Source organism: Wyeomyia smithii, chromosome 1 (genome assembly GCF_029784165.1).
Source record: "Wyeomyia smithii strain HCP4-BCI-WySm-NY-G18 chromosome 1, ASM2978416v1, whole genome shotgun sequence".
Classification (NCBI taxonomy): Eukaryota; Metazoa; Arthropoda; class Insecta; order Diptera; family Culicidae; genus Wyeomyia; species Wyeomyia smithii.
The window spans coordinates 100,395,069-100,410,937 of NC_073694.1; positions in this window are offsets into that span (position 1 = coordinate 100,395,069).

Below are 15,869 nucleotides of genomic sequence, written 5' to 3' on the forward strand. Positions count from 1 at the left end.
TTCGGGCATTGAGTATTAAGCTGTTAAAATTATCTAATGCTCTGTCAATGTCAGCACTATTTTGTAAAATAATATCATCATTTAAATTTTCTTCGATCGTAGAACGATATCTATCCCAATTAGTCTTGTGACAATTTAACACAGATCTAGTGGGACTTAAAATAGTTTCATGGGAATAAGAAAATGTTATGGGAAGATGATCAGAATCAAAGTCAGCATGGGTTAATAAATCACTGCATGAATGACTTTGATTTGTTAGTACCAAATCAATTGTAGATGGATTCCTAATAGAGGAATAACATGTAGAACCATTTGGGAATAAAACTGAATAAAATCCAGCCGAGCAATCATTAAACAATATTTTTTCATTGGAATTGCTTTGAGCATTATTCCAAGATCGATGCTTCGCATTAAAATCACCGATGATTAAAAATTTAGATTTATTTCTTGTGAGTTTTTGCAAATCTCCCTTGAAATAATATTTTCGCTCACCAGTGCATTGAAAAGGCAAATACACTGCGGCTATAAATAAAATGCCAATACTTGTTTCAATTTCAATTTCCAAACTCTCGATAACTTTGGTTTCAAGATGGGGTAAAACACGATGTTTTATTCGACGGTGGATAACTATTGCAACTCCACCACCGGCAACATCAATTATATCAAACCTATGAACTATATAATTTGGGTTCTTTTTTAGTTTAATATTTGGCTTTAAAAGCGTTTCAGTCACAACTGCAATATGCACATCGTGGACTGTTAAAAAATTGAAAAATTCATCCTCTTTCGCTTTTAAAGAACGAGCATTCCAATTTAGAAAATTTACAGCATTATTTAAAATCATTGCTGAATTTCAATTTCATAATAATATTAGTTGTAAATTTTATACTTTCTTGAACAGCCTCGTACATCGAGTTACAGTTCAACAAAACGGACATTAGCTGCAGCATGGATTGTTGTAGGTATTCAATCTTTTCTGGAGTTGGACTACCTAAATCAATACTGGCTGACTTTTCAGCACCAAACACGAATGGTTTGTTACTGTTTGAATTTGAAATATTACCTGTAAGGACACTGGCATATGAACAGCCTGGTGTTGCCTGAAAAGGATTTTTTGTCTGAAATTTGTTATCTGAATTCAAATTATTACCTACAGACACACCTGCTAATGAAAGTGCTGGTGATGCCTGAACAGTATTGAAAGTCTTTTGTATACCCACATTGACAACAGGTTGCTTAGAATTTCTACGTTGTCTGGAAGCAATAATTTTTGACCTTACAGGACAATTAAAGAAATTAGATTTGTGATTTCCCCCACAATTTACACATTTGAAACTATTAGTGGTCTCTTTCACGGGGCAGATATCTTTCGTGTGACCAGTGTCACCACAAATCATACATTTTGCTGCCATATGGCAGTTTCGAGTTCCATGACCTTAGGCAAATGCCAAAATTAATCAAACTGGAATACACCAGGAAAATTACTTACTACATTTTGATCGTACCAAAGTAAATAATTTGAAATGTTTGGAAAAAGCACGTGTTTTATTTAACGTGCGAATAAAGTGGGAAAATTTCAAGAGACATGGAGAAATCCATAATCTTACTCAATGTCGGAATTGTCAAGCCTAAGGTCATGGAACTCGAAACTGCCATATGGCAGCAAAATGTATGATTTGTGGTGACACTGGTCACACGAAAGATATCTGCCCCGTGAAAGAAACCACTAATAGTTTCAAATGTGTAAATTGTGGGGGAAATCACAAATCTAATTGCTTTAATTGTCCTGTAAGGTCAAAAATTATTGCTTCCAGACAACCTAGGAATTCTAAGCAACCTGTTGTCAATGTGGGTATACAAAAGACTTTCAATACTGTTCAGGCATCACCAGCACTTTCATTAGCAGGTGTGTCTGTAGGTAATAATTTAAATTCAGATGACAAATTTCAGACAAAAAATCCTGTTCAAGCAACACCAGGCTGTTCATATGCCAGTGTCCTTACAGGTAATATTTCAAATTCAAACAGTAACAAACCATTCGTGTTTGGTGCTGAAAAGTCAGCCAGTATTGATTTAGGTAGTCCAACTCCAGAAAAGATTGAATACCTACAACAATCCATGCTGCAGCTAATGTCCGTTTTGTTGAACTGTAACTCGATGTACGAGGCTGTTCAAGAAAGTATAAAATTTACAACTAATATTATTATGAAATTGAAATTCAGCAATGATTTTAAATAATGCTGTAAATTTTCTAAATTGGAATGCTCGTTCTTTAAAAGCGAAAGAGGATGAATTTTTCAATTTTTTAACAGTCCACGATGTGCATATTGCAGTTGTGACTGAAACGCTTTTAAAGCCAAATATTAAACTAAAAAAGAACCCAAATTATATAGTTCATAGGTTTGATATAATTGATGTTGCCGGTGGTGGAGTTGCAATAGTTATCCACCGTCGAATAAAACATCGTGTTTTACCCCATCTTGAAACCAAAGTTATCGAGAGTTTGGAAATTGAAATTGATACAAGTATTGGCATTTTATTTATAGCCGCAGTGTATTTGCCTTTTCAATGCACTGGTGAGCGAAAAAAATATTTCAAGGGAGATTTACAAAAACTCACAAGAAATAAATCTAAATTTTTAATCATCGGTGATTTTAATGCGAAACATCGATCTTGGAATAATGCTCAAAGCAATTCCAATGGAAAAATATTGTTTAATGTTTGCTCGGCTGGATTTTATTCAGTTTTATTTCCAAATGGTCCTACATGTTATTCTTCTATTAGGAATCCATCTACAATTGATTTGGTACTAACAAGTCAAAGTCATTCATGCAGTGATTTATTAACTCATGCTGACTTTGATTCTGATCATCTTCCCATTACATTTTCTATTTCCTCCAATTTTAAAATCAAGTTATCGACCAATTAGTTTACTTTCCTCTATTAGCAAACTTTTTGAAAGAATAATTCTCAATAGAATGATAACACATATTAATGAAAATTCAATTTTTGCAAATGAGCAGTTTGGTCTTCGCCATGGGCATTCCACTACTCATCAGTTACTTAGAGTAAGAAATATGATTCGAACTTATAAATCTGAAGGCTATTCGACTGGAGCTGCGCTTCTAGATATAGAAAAGGCATTCGACAGTGTTTGGCATAAAGGTATAAAAGCTAAAATGTCAAATTTCAGTTTTCCGCTTTACCTTACAAAAATGATACAAAGTTATTTAACTGACCGCACTTTTCAGGTTAACTATTTAAATGGTAAATCTAATAGATTGCCTGTTAGAGCTGGTGTGCCTCACGGGAGTATCTTGGGCCCAATCTTATATAACATTTTTACTTCTGATCTTCCTGATTTACCACCAGGTTGTGAGAAATCTCTGTTTTGTGACGATACAAGCATTTCCGCAAAAGGAAAAAGTCTTCGTGTTATATGCAGTCGGCTACAAAAAAGTTTAGATATATTTTCTTCATGCTTGCAGAAATGGAAGATTTCCCCTAATGCTTCGAAAACACAGTTAGTAATTTTTCCTCATAAGCCAAGAGTTTCATTTCTCAAACCCACCCATAACCACGTTATTAAGATGAACGGTGTGGTCTTAAATTGGTCTGATCAAGTTAAATACTTAGGGCTAATTTATGATAAGAATCTTACTTTCAAGGAGCACATTGAAAATATCCAGTCAAAGTGCAATAAGTATATCAAATGTTTATATCCTCTTATCAACAATTTACAAACAAATTTTTAGGCCAGCAATGTTATATGCAGTTCCCATCTGGACAAGTTGTTGTACAACCAGGAAGAAGACACTTCAAAGGATTCGAATAAACTTTTGAAAATGATTTTGAAGCGCCCTCCCTGGTTTAGCACGAACGAGCTACATAGGCTCACTAATGTAGAAACATTAGAAAATATGTTAAGCCAAATTATCAGCAAATTCCGACAAAAATCGTTGCAATCCTCAAATACAACGATTAACTCACTTTATAGTCAGTAAGATAGTTTTAAGTTTCATTTAAGTTTTGTTTTATTCCTTTTTTTTCCTTGACAAGTTGGTTTAATAATTTTCCTACAATTACATTAACTTAACTGCGAAAGCTAATAACATTCAATAATATAAAAAAGCGTACAAATACATATATATATATATATATATATATATATATATATATATATATATATATATATATATATATATATATATATATATATATATATATATATATATATATATATATATATATATATATATATATATATATATATATATATATATATATATATATATATATATATATATATATATAATAGTGTTGAAATGTCACCATTTGTGGCAGAACACACAATACTAATTCTGAATAGATATTAGTACATAAATAAATCATTACAAACATTCCCCCGCTATTTAAAAAAAAAAAATAACTAATGGTAGCAGTGGTCATAAGCTCCTACAAGGGAAAAACTGTTCAGGATTTCAATGCTTGCGGTATTAAAAAGCTACTTTAGTCACTTTTAATTGCCTGATTATTTTTCGTTTAATTCCAAGCAGGACATCTGAGTATAAAAAAGCCAATCCAACGCATTCTGAGCTTGAATGCCACAGGTGATTCTTCATCTTTTCAATTAGATCGTTTTCGGCCGAGCAAATCAGTTAAAAGAAAACAGCATCACAAGCTTATCCGAAACATTCCAATTCAATCCAAGAAATTTGCTGCTCGATCGTAACTCACAAGAATTTCAATTTGTTCTACATGAGATCTATCGACTATGTCTCTTAGAATTTGACCTTCTTAATGAACTTAGATCACTAGCGCTGAAAAGTTTCATATAAAAAAAATATTACTAAAAATGGAATTAAATCCATACGAAAAGTTCCAAACAATAACTTCACGATTATTATATTGTCAATGAAGTCGGATTCTGCTTCACCAATCTGACTGTGACGATTCGCTTCACGCAGTTGCTGGAATAAAGTACGATTTAGGGTACCTGGACCGCGGGTGATTCCGCCCAGCACATTTTTTCGCGCACTCATCTTAAAAAACTTTTTTTTAACTGGCTATGATATGCACATGGAAAATTCAACTAGTCATTTCAATTACAACACTTTGAGGCACCACAAGGTGCCAGTTGCCGATGATTCTTGTTCTCTGGTTATTTCGGCCATTTAAGTACTTTTGCAGTACCCATGCACTACTAACAGCCACCAGCGTTATTGGTGAAATCTGGCACGAGATGACCGGTACTATTTTGTCTTTCCTCCTTTCAACGGCAAGCACCTAGCGTTCTTATGTCTCTGGTACGGTTTTAGAATGAAAATGATGGGCCGAAATGTTCGAATGGTACCTTTTATATCAAGGTTTCGTCAGTTAGTTGAAAAGAAGGAGGCGCATGGAAGAGAAGAGAATGGCAAGAAAAAAAACATTTTTGAAAGCTGCACCGGCCGCTGTCGATAAATGAACACCAAGAAAAATGTGCTTATTTGTAAAAGAGAAAATTCAACTAGCCACTCGAATTACAACACTTTGAGGCACCAAAAGATGCCAGTTGCCGATGATTCTTGTTCTCTGGTTATTCCGGGCAGAATTCCAACTATTTTAGTATTTTTGCAGTAACCATGTACTACTAACAGCCGCCAGCCATACGGGTGAAACCGGTACGACATGACCGGTACTATTCTACATTTCCTCCTTTTCACCGGCTAGCACCTAGCATTCGTATGTTCGCTAGCAAAATAGAAGAATAGGGAATGGTGAGGAAAGTAAAAAAGCATCGAAAACAGAAAGAACCTCTAGTAAAACAACAACAAATCTTTTACAAAGTCAGATCGGTTGTATCCGTTAGTGTCGGCTGTGCTTGGGAAGAGAGGAAGTGATTGGCTGCTCGGTATGATTTAGACAATCGATGTTATTCACCAATTTTTCAATAGTGTATCTCAAACAATAGGTTATTTTTGTTACATAAATTTAACCGTGAAAGAATTTCTGATCGATTGATGCCAAAACCTCGATAACCTGATTATAAGTGACTGAAATATAGGCGCTCAAAACCTGACCACTTTTTCCTAGTTTTCTCTGGTTGAATTACTAGATTTTCAAATTCGGGTACCTAACTTCCCGATAGACGTAGTCCTACGTCAAAAAATAGATTCTCATAGTAAGTGCTATTTTTTATCTCTCTTTGCAGTTTTTTGCCTTTGTTTCTTAAAATGGTTGTATATCTTGCGTCGAAAGAAATAGTTCTTAATTATGAAGGCATATTTTTAGGGACATTGGTATATTACGTAACGCGGAATTTGGCAATTTTGAATAACTTCCAGCCCCACACAGTTTTGCATGGAGGCCATGCGCAGTGGAACGCTTCACTGAATAACCCCCCGCCCTCTTCGGAATGCACTACGTAATATATGAATGATCTCTTATATTCGTTCGAGGGTTTATAGGTGCCATTCAGTGATCATACCGTGACTGCGGGTAATTCCGCGCAATACATTTTTCCGCGGAATCATCTGGATATTACCCCTTAATATCCACCAAAAAAAATCTGTTTCCTGTAATTTTTTTATTGGCTTAAATCATGCTAAAACTATCTCAGAACATTTGCTTGACGAAGTAAATAAATAAACAAATAAACAAATAAACAATTTCAGAATCAAAATCTGTACTGATCCTAACTCAAAATTCGTTCAAATCAATTTTAACCGAACAACTTTTATGCTCCAAAATAGCATTTATCGTTTATTTTGACGATGTTTTTTTTTTAATTTCGAGGCTTTGTAAACTAGCAGAAGTCACTTATGATCGATATTGTGTTTCAAATTTGAAATATAGAGGCCGCTGCAGCAAGTTTCGACCGTTACAGCGTCTCTACAGCACGTGCTTACTCACAATTTCCTTTTGATTAGTGGAATAGCCGTTCTCTTTGTGTACGTTCTTTGTTTGAGTTTTTCTATACTTTTTAGCTGTGAGTTATATTCAAAAGCACTTGGGTATGAGTGAAAAGTTAGAGTTTTGCGTGGGATCGGACGTCAACCGCGTCAAAGTCGCTGAGCATCGCATGTCTGATATCGCGAAAGAGGCTTGGCGCAGCCTCACATCAGATAAAAAGAGAAAGAAAAAGATAATAAAGCCCGGGAAGGACAGCTTAACGTCGCAGGGATAGCTGACTGAAGGTAAAAAAGTTATTAGGGGCTTTATTATTGGGATTACGAGATTTATAGCACTTTGAAACTTCAAACGCGTTTTTCTCAAAACCATGTTTTCAAAATCGGCGAGCAGTAGAACTTAAAAGGTTTACATCGATTGACTTGAAATTTTAACTGTAGCTTCTTCATTAGACTATCTAGTACACGGGTCATTCCATGTCAAGTGTCCGAGGAAATGCATCGACCGTCTCCGATTTCGACCAAAATTTGTGAGTCGATGTATTTCAAGCCGGAACTTATAAGTACAAAGTGTTGTACCGTTTAGTGGACCCCTCGGCCAATGGGACTGCCTCCACTTTTTGCGAATTTAGCAAAACAACTTTTTTATTTTGTGAATATATCGGGACCCTGAAGAGCTACAGGTGATATTGACATATCATTTTGAAGGGTTTTAGATGTAGAATCGAACTACGCACTATGGGGCAGAACCCAGAAAAGTCACGACAAAACTAAAAAAAATGAAATTCAGTTTTCATGCCTCATTTTATTTTCTACTTGCAGTAGACATGTTATCGACAGGAAATCATGATTTTTTCACTTTGAAGAATAATTTAGAAAATGTGCTATAATATTATAAAAGTGAGGATTTACAAGGCTTGTAAAATGGAAGAAAAAAATTTCACAGATATTTTCCAGTAGGGCATACAAATACATAGAAATTAATTAGCTAACTCATATGATCCTCATAGAACAGAGTATAACCTAATAGGTAATGTGATATTGAGACAGTTTTGTTGAAAATAGGTTCGTAAGAGGCATAGTGTGTAAAACAAGTTTTTTTTTGTAAGTTTTCCTCATTTTCGGCAATATGAAAAACATAAAGTTCTACGTTGTTCTGCTACGACACTATTATTGTACTAAAACACAAGGTATTGGCTAGTACTAAACCGAAAATCAGCTGCTACTAGTTGCGACTTACCGAGTAGTTCGAGTTTTCGGAACGATTGTTTTCATGTCAATTCATGCAAAAAATCGTCAATCAGCAGTGTCCGTATCAATGTTTTTCCTACAAAACGCTTTGCTGAATGCCGACCATGATTGTGTTCGGGGGCCTTTCGAAACTGACGTCCAGTAGTATTAAGACCCCTCGGAAATAATTATTAGTATTAGGAAACAATTTGTTATTGGGTGAACAGTGTTTTAAACAAAAGTAAGCGTTTAGTATTCATGTTAAATAGTATAAAATTAAACAAGAGGAGCTCTTAGAAAGAGAACATGACCAATTAATCTTTAATTGAACAATATTCCTGTTTGAAACATTTTATCACAAACAATAACATTAAAACTATATTTTAGATTCTACCTCAAATATGATGACACATAATAGGTTGACAAATACAAAAGCAACTACAAACCTTCAATAATTCATTTCATGAAGACTCGAAAGTTCGAATATATCTGGAATTGCAACATATGTACTTAAGTCCCAGTTATAATTCATTACTGAAATTTTGGATTTATGAATAATGAAAATAATTTTATCTCGTTAACGGCCAGTCCTACAGTTGTAATATGTTCGACAACTTTATGTCAATTGATGATATAAACAACTTTTCCGAAGAAACAAAATGGCTAGCACCATTTATTCAGAAGATAGATGTCAGCGCCATCTGTAGAAAAAAAATAAAGCTACCTGAATACATTTTTTAATAAGATGTTTTTATGGTGAACAACATTGCCGAAGATATGAACACTGTGGAAACAACTGTTAGGGAGTTATGAGGTTTTGTCGCGCCAACGGACCAATTTGCCCCACTGTGCTACGTGATTAATTTTTTTCTGCAGTGTTGCCAACATTGCATTTTTTCGATTCAAAACTTAATTTGCAATTTCCTCAAAATACCCCCCCTTCGATTTTGATTTTGACCACGCCAATGTGTTTAGCAGCCGATTTTATATAGGAATCACTTATCAGCAAAAAACAAAATGTAGCGTTTCAGAGATACAGCATTTTCAAAATTGCAAGATTTTGGATTTTGTCTACGCACAAAAGCGCTTATACATAAACAGCTACTATCCTTATGGTATCCTAGCAGTCGTTTGTGTAATCGAAAAGTTGTTCCTTAGAGGAGCATCCGTTAATGATGTAACGCAAAAAATCCCGTTCTAGAATCATTTTCACGAAAAGTTACAGGAGAGTTTTGGTTACACTTTTCACATGAATCTTCATTTTATTGGTTTATCACATTGTAGAAATTATCCTTCCTCAATTTAAACCCGTTTTCTAACAGGCGAATGGTCATGTTTTTTCCTGATTTAAGGGTTGATATGATTTCAAAATTGTAAACAATGTGTCTCACGGGTGCAGTCATTTCATTCTTGAAGATGGTGTGTTTAATTGGATTGTATTTAAAACGAATTTGTGTCGCTGGAAAACGGTATTGGTTATCACAGCAGCTTACGCGATGAGGTTTACTAGCTACTAAGAGAGCATGCATAAATGCAGACCTCTATAGATAATTTCGTAGAATTATAACAAACTCCACACCACGCCCCTCCACCCACACCTCACCACAATGACTTTTGGAGTAGAATACTTCTCTCAGGAAGTTCGGCTACATAGGGATGTGAAATGAAAATCTAAAACCGGAAAAAGTGAAAAATATGTCCAATTTCAAATGCTAATAAATCGGTTAGTATTCGATGGATTTCCTTCGTTCTTGTAGCAATAGATTGGAAAATCTTCTAAGATTCTTCCCAAAAAAAGATAATTTTAATTTTATTATTCACACTATTGTACTATTGAAAATAGTCAAGCCTTGTCAAAACGAAAAGTTCGACCTCTGATTGGTCGTTATATGATTGCTTCCTAAGCACGGTCGACAGAATCATATACTTTGCAATTGAAAACATGCTATTTGGCCTATAGGCTCTTATATAGGTTTTAGCCGAAGCCGCTCATAATAGTTCTAGACAGCGACAACAGCACTCGTCCTTCCTTAGCAGCAGCACTAGCCCTGTGGTTAGTCACCACGTCTCAGGAGCAGCGCGGTTCTTCTCAGTGTGTGTCGCCAGACTGCCATTATTCCCCCACTTTTGGCGCAACATAAAGATTGCCATCAGGAAATCCAACTTTGAACATCAAAATGCCTTTTTCAAGGCAAATAAACAAGTCATTGAAAGTTCATAATTTTTGACAACGCCAGCAAGCATTATGTGTTGGATCCTAGCAATTTAAATTTGTCGCACCCGTCTAATTTACTGAATGTGAAATAGCTTTCACCCCTCTGCAGTTAGACCGCATTCACGAAGACAGTTAGTTCGACTATGCAGAGCTAATATGAAGTCGATTCAATCAATCAGCATGAATAGAATTTTGTTGTCTTCCAGCTGCCAAGCTGCAACATGATGCAACACGCAACAGCGAGCAAACGAAATCGCTTGATGTTACAAACCGCAATAAGATACGGGTTAAAGCCGTTGCGTGTGTGAAGGCACCATCGGTGTTTATTCGCTGGATACAAAAATCAAATGCGAATTGTGTAATAATTCGTCTAAAGAACATTAGGAAATGTTAAAACTGAACAGAAAGGCGTGGCCTATTTCGTAGCACCCTTCGGCTATTAAAGAGTGTTTTTGAGAAAATTAGCTATATTCATTAGTCGGAAGGTGAGCTGGATGGACCGTCCACAATGTTGATAGCAGTAGCAGCAGATATCAGCACTCAGCAGTAACAGACAATAGCAACGGGTTGCGCATGTGGCTGCCTTCAAATTAAACAAATCACTTGTCCTGTGGTTGGTCACCACGTCTCAGGCCTCTGCCAGGCTGAACGTCAACGCGAGCGATCGGGCGAGATTTTTGCCGCACATCAGCCGGCACTTCCTCTAATGGAAAAGTTGGATCATTTTGTTCAGAAGAATATTACTGTCGGTAATATTACAGAGATGCGATTGCATTATCCGATATGGAATTGAACAATTGTTCTTTTGAGGACAAATAAAACACTTAATTTGGAGAGTTAATAGCTTTGGGTACAAGTAGCAGTATGGTAACAGCCTCAACGGTAGGTGCAGCCGGTAATTCCCTGAGGTCGATGTTATAAGTAAGTAAATGGAAGCTGCACGGCGAAACAGTTCGGCTGTGCTTAGACGCGCGTTATTCTTCGTTGTTGATATTATTCCCCACATGAAACGACGCGCTTTCGTACGATAGCGGCGGTATTAGCGGTAGGTGCATTTGCCAACTTCAGTAATGCTGTGTCTAATTTTCAATGTGAAAACACCTTTCTATTGTGTTGGCCGTGCGCATTAGGCCTCTGCCAGGCTAAACGCGAAAAGCGGCGCGAATCGATTTGCCCGTCCGTAGGTAAATGTACAGCCGTAAGTAGAGCTGTGTAAAAGAATTCTACTTCAACCTTGCGGTCGTGGCTTTGCACACAACCCTCCTGTGATTTTTGCAAACTTTATTACTAAAAACATACATTGTATCATAAATGAATAAGACAAGACAAAAAATAAAAAATGACCATAAACAAACGAAGCCGTAAAAAAAACAATTAGAATAAATCCAAATTTTTCAATTTCATATTTGCTACGTAGCTTGGCTTGACCCCCTAGCCTCCCACTCGTCAAATTTCGTCACAAAACTGCTAGTCGATGCATGTTCGAGTCCCGGCTCGGGAGAAGACTGTTATTATCAGTAGGAATCAGTGGCTGCGAAGCCTGTGTCAAATAAACAAAACAGAAAAATCCACATCTGCTCTAATCCTGGGTAAGAAGAGGAATAAGAAGAAGAACATAGGCGGATAAATGTTATGATAGAGTTACTTACTCTATGCCGTGCTATGATATGAGCAAATTCAGATATTCGGTTATGATGAAATATTTTGGATGCGTTCGGAGATTTGTTTGAACATGTGGTCTTGAATGTAAATATGCAAAATTATGAAATGAAATCTGAAATCAGCATTTTTTTCACGCTATTAACAATGTCACAAGTTGGTTTCAAAATTCGAATCATGGACAAAAGTCTACATTTAACAAAAAACCTAAATTAATCCACCTAGCGGTCAGACTCAGCCTTTCTCATTCAAACTTATTATTTGTAAAAATAGATTTACATGAATGCTTAAATCCAATAAATGTTTATCCACTCTTTGGGTTCTAAAATATTGATGTTGTAATTAAAGTATAAAATATGAAATTTGACGTAATGTTAGTACTTAAGAAATAGCGAAATAAAAGCAATGACTCTTAATTTCGAACAATTTAATCACAAGCGATGCCGGGAACGTTCAGATAGTACGATACCACATTTAAATCATGTTGAGGCCATATATATTGATCGAAGCAGGTAAAGTGTTGAATAGTCTTTGAATTTCTGTTCTTTCTAAAACTTTTAAACAGCATATCAAATTGTTATGAAGTTTGTTATTTGTAAGTTTGAGAGATGACTCATTTGTATGACACTAGTTATGTTCAAATAAGTCGTGTAGTACTTGAGATAATAGACTTTCGTTGTTTTACAAATTAAAACATAACGCTTGCTTAAGCTTGATTACAATCAAATGAAGAGGTAACGTATGGGGCAGCCGAACTTTGAAACCACGTGTTCAATCATAATTCATCAGTTAACCCTTAACTTGCCCGTTCATCTGATATCAATATTGTTCAAATCGGTTGTGTAGTTTCTAAGATAATGAAGTTTCGTGATTTTCACATTTCGATACATTACAGACGAAGTTACAGTCCGATTACTGCAAAATTCAATAGGGAGTTATGAGGTAGGTAGACCTTTCATTTGACACTAATTCTGTGGAAATCGGGTCAACCATCTCTGAGAAATATGAGTGAGTCCAAGTAAGTTGTCTTGGAATATGTTTCTTTTCATAGCTGGATTTCACATTTTTAAACATAACAGGCAAAGTAATAATCCGTTTGAAAAAAAAATCATTAGGGTCTTATGGGGCAACAAGACCTTTCATATGACACTAATTTTTTAAAAATCGGGCCAGCCATCTCTGAGAAACATGAGTGAGATTAAATAGTCTCCAGAACACGTTTCTTTCCATAACTCCTGAACCACATGTTCAATCTTCATAAAGCTCAAAAGTTAAGGGTTTTTATGGTAGCCCGTTCATTTGAAACTAATTTTAATCAAATCAGATGTGTGGTTTCTGAGATATTGATGTTTCGTGATTTTTACACTTTGATACATAACCTCTAAACTAGAAATCAGATTACAATAAAATTCAATAGGGTCTTATAGGGTAACTAGACCTTTCATTTGCAATTAATTTCATTGAAATCTGTTCGGTCAGACCATCTCTGTGAATAGTGAGTGCGAAAAAAGGTGCACATACACACGTACACACCCACACACAAACATATACACCTATACATGCTTATATGCAGAAAATGCTCGATTCGTCTAACTGAGTCGAGTAGTATATGACATTCGGCCATTTGGACTTTTCTACCTTTTAATTAGCCAGTGATCGTTAGGAGGAAGTCAATATGTTAACTTTCATTATGTGATTCCACATTTCCATGAACAACGGACAAAGTTACAATCCGATTGCAATGAAATTCAATAGCAACCTATGGGGCAACTAGACCTTTCATTTGACACTAATTTTGTGAAAATCGGTTCAGCCATCTCTGAGAAAAATGAGTGAGTTTAAACAACCTCAGGATAACTTTTCTTTACATAACTTTTGAACCATATGTTCAATCATTACGAAATTCAAAAGTTAAGGGTTCTGGAGACAGCCCGATCATTTAAAACCAATTTTATTAAAATCGGTTGTGTGGTTTCTGAGATATTGATGTTTCGTGATTTTTACATTTTGATACATAACCTCTAAACTAAAAATCCGATTACAATGAAATTCAATAGCAACCTATGGCGCAACTAGACCTTTCATTTGCAATTAATTTTATGAAAATCGGTCCAGCCATCTCTAAGAAAAGTGAGTGAGAAAAAAAGTTGCACATACATACACACACACACACACACACACACACATACACACATACATACATACATACAGAAAATGCTCAGTTCGTCGAAAGAAGTCGAGTGGTATATGACATTCGGCCATTGGGACCACTTTCATACCTTTGGTTTTTCCAGTGATTGCTATACCTTTCTAGGAGAAAGGCAAAACAGTTTGAATTTAAATACGAATAGTGTAGCCAAAACTCTCCTGTAATCTTTCGTGAAAATGATTCTAGAGCGGGATTTTTTGCATTACATCATTAAAGGATGCTCCTTTAAGGTACATCTCTTCAATTACTCAAACGCCTGCTAGGATACCATTAAGATTGCAGCAATTTATGTAAAAGCGTTTTCGTGCGTAGACAAAATCCAAAATCTTGCAATTTTGAAAATGCTGTATCTCTGGAACGCTACATTTTGTTTCCTATGTAAAATCGTCTGCTAAACACATTGGCGTGGTCAAAACCAAAATCGAAGGAGGGGTATTTTGAGGAAATTGCAAATTAAGTTTTGAATCGAAAAAAATGCAATGTTGGCAACACTGCAGAAAAAAATTAAACACGTAGTTCGATTCTACATCTAAAACCCTTCAAAATGATATGTCAATATCACCTGTAGCTCTTCAGGGCCCCGATATATTCACAAAATAAAAAATGTGTTTTGCTAAATCCGCAGAAAATCGAGGCAGTCCCATTGGCCGAGGGGTCCACCAATCGGTACAGCACTTTGTACTTATAAGTTCCGGCTCGAAATACATCGACTCACAAATTTTGGTCGAAATCAGAGATGGTCGATGCATTTCCTCGGACACTTGACATGGAATGACCCACACACGATTTTAGCGATTGATTAACAACAACAAAAGTTGTAAAACATTAAATTCGATTTTTTTTGTCGAAAAAGATTTTTTTCCAAGAAATATAATTGTATGTACTTCACTTATGTAGATAATGAAAACAAACTCGTTTCGGTTATAGGTGGAATTGGGTACGACTTCTACTGCTCGCCGTGGGAGAACCTTTAAAAAAGTGGTTCACGGCAATCGCTGCACAGCCGCCATTTTGTAAAAAAATAGCAATTTTCTGCAAAAGTTGCTTAATCCAATAATATATTATTTATATACCTTACATCTCAAATATCCTTTGAAAAAAATAATGAAAATAGCTTTGTTTTTTAAGCATTTGGTGGATAGGGTAACGACCCCATAATTCGCCCACTTTATTTGAGTACCCAAAATTCGCCCACCTATTTTTTTTCTTTGTTCGCAATATAGTGTCAATTCTTAGAACCGTGTTTAAACATAAAAAAGAAACAGCTGAGATTGAAAATAAATTATTATTTGGCATAATTCAATGACAAACCCCGTAAACAATTCGTTGATTAGTGGGTGGGCGAATTATGGGGTCAGGGCGAATTATAGGTCCCTTACCCTATTACCCCTTAAAAAACTGTTTTTCAATAGTAAATTTTACTATGACATACCTAATTTCTGTACTATCATAGCAGGCACATGATAAAGCTCACAAGCTACGAACAAATGCTTTCTGGGCTTTATTACCTCCTTGTTCCTTTTTGCCTTTCTCCTAGAAAGGTATAGCAATCACTGGAAAAACCAAAGGTATAAAAGTGGTCCCAATGGCCGAATGTCATATACCACTCGACCCCTTTCGACGAGCTGAGCATTTTCTGTATGTATGTATGTATGTATGTGTGTGT